The sequence below is a fragment of the Chrysochloris asiatica genome, unplaced genomic scaffold, assembly GCF_000296735.1.
Source record: "Chrysochloris asiatica unplaced genomic scaffold, ChrAsi1.0 scaffold00247, whole genome shotgun sequence".
Lineage (NCBI taxonomy): Eukaryota > Metazoa > Chordata > Mammalia > Afrosoricida > Chrysochloridae > Chrysochloris > Chrysochloris asiatica.
Window position 1 is genome coordinate 2,115,865 of NW_006408765.1, and position 2,755 is coordinate 2,118,619.

Genomic DNA, 2,755 nt, shown 5'->3' on the forward strand with positions numbered 1-2,755 from the left:
TATGTGCTGTGCTGTGGAGTCAGTTCCGACTTATAGCGACCCTGTGCAGGGTTTCTAAGACTGTAAATCTTTACAGGAGCAGAAAGCCTCATCTTACTCCTTTCGAACAGCTGGTAGTTTCAAACTGCTGACCTTGCAGTTTGCAGCCCAATTCATAACCACTATGCTACCAGAGAAATATACAGCCCTCTGTAATTTTACTGGGTAGCTTTCTAGCTTTTTAGATTACCATGACTATAGTAATTAGATACTTGGACTAATAAGGAAATAAAAACCACCTACTGTATGGAGCTCCAATGAATATGTGCATTAGGTTACTAGAGAAGCCAGGTATATTAAAAATGTAGTGAACATAATCACACAAAATTACTTAAAATGTTTAGTCCGTCAGTTCATTCAGTTCAATATTATTTAAAATATTTTATTAAATTAGTCTCACTGCTTATGTTTATAAATCAATCTGATTTGTTCACCAGCTTCATTCATGTTCAGTCTTACTTGTTTGTGGTGCAAAGAAGTAATATGGCACTCCTAGTTAAATTTTTTGTAACTCCCACTAAAGGTCTGTATGAAACTATGCACATGTGAGTTTCTTGTAGGCCAATAAGAAGACTGGATAACTTGCTAATAATGTAAATAAAGTTCATGACACCCTTGTAGGCGTGGGGCCATGCAAATAAAGTATAAGGAAGAGGATTGGCCAGTTTTGCTATCCTGCTAGGTTTAAAATGAGCCATGCAGAGGTGGAAACGGAACTTACCCAACCACCAAAATCAAAGAACTAGGAGAAGAATGTCCTTTGTATAGAGATCCCTGTGCTGAAACTCCTTGATCTAGAAGACAAAGAGCTGTGACATCAATGGCAGGGAGAGAAGGCAAGAAGCAGTGTCCAAGAAATAGTTTCAACAGAGACAGAAAAATCAACAGACTAGCACAAGACATAGCAGTGGGCTCCCTGACCCATAGACCAAGGCAGCTGAGTACCTTGGGGCTAGAGGCTTACTGATGGAATAGGCTGCTCTGGGCACCTACTGCTGGAACTAGGCTTGCCAACCCATGGAGACAGAGTGGAATACCTTTATGTCAAGGCTTACAGGTGAAGTGGAGTGCCTTTGGGCACTTATCACCAGAGCTGAAAGAGCTTTGTAACATTTTCCCAGCAAGGCAGAGGCCAATGGATTGCAAGCCTATGAGCACTGCTGATAAAAGGCTGTCCTGACTGCAGCACTGTGTACTGAGTCATTTCTGAATTCTGACTTGTTACTGAACACTGAACTACTAACCTCATAGTCAGCAGTTCAGACCCACCAACTGCTCCTTGCAAACCTTATACAGGATCACTGTGATTTGGAACTGACTTGACAGCACTTAACAATAATAACAACTACCCAAATAAACCCTGTAATTCTGAGTAGTGTTTATGAATTCTGTGTGGTCATGCAGTGAATTATTGAACGAAGCAGAGAAGCAGATAGTGTCATCAGAGGGATATTTTTTATCAGAACTGGTGAAATATTTGAGTAGAAGCACATTTCACCTCTGTGTCACAGAAATCATCCTTGAGCTGTTGATCTAGATCCCCCTACATTGTGAAATTAGGCGAGGGCAGATGCCTTCATCAGGACATTTTTCCATGGTGCTAAAGTGATGACTGATTCTCTGATTAAAGTAAATTCTTTCTCAATTTAATTGAGTGTAAAAAAATGATTTTATACCTTAATTACCATATCTTTATAATTTTACTCTTAAAAAAGTTGCAAGAATAGTTCAGCGAACTCCTATGGACCCTTTTGTAAACTGACTAAGTGTTTATATTTTGTCCCTTTAGCGCTTTTATTTTCCACAACCACATAAAAATACACATACATGCTACCACATATACACACAGACATAATTATGAGTGTAAACATATAAATTCTCCTGAACCAGTTGAGAGTAAAATGTACTTATGCATTAATACCTCACTGAATATTTTACATAAAATATTTCTATGCTTTACATAATCACAGTAAATTTTTCAAAATCAGAGAATTTAATATTGATACTCTAATATTTAATGAATATATAATATTCAAATTTCATCAAATTTTCCAATACTGACCTTTGTTCTTGTTGTTCTGACTCATAGTATGTTTTTTATTACATTATTATTGTTATTATTTAATATAGTAATTATTGTTGTTGTTAAGTGCCATCAAGTCAGTTCTGACCCATAGCGACCCTGTATAGGATTGCCAAGGAGCAGCTGGTGAGCTTGAACCGCCGATCTTGCAGTTCAAACAGCTTTGCAGTCTGGTGCATTAACCCACAGCACCACACCAGGACTCCACTAGTAATATTATAACCATCCAAATTGGCACCTTTGTGCTAGATATGTATACTATAATTATTCTTTGAACATATTCTTACTTTTAGTACAGCAAAACAAACTAGAATCTACATTTATTTTCCTGACATGTCCTATGCATTGAAACTGACTCGATGGCATTTAACAACAAAAACAACAAAGCAGTATTTAATAGAACAGGTCAGCACAAAATGATCAAGGCAAAGGAAGACCCAGTGAGGAGTACAGAATTAAAGGCAACATAGGTAAGTGCTATTATACACTGTAATACCAGTAGTAACAGTAATCTTTCAGTGGATATATAAACATGCAAGCTGAAAAGGTGAATGGGACTAAACCCACACACACACACACACAAATATATATATATAAGGAGATCTGGTAGCGTAGTGGTTACGAATCGGGCTG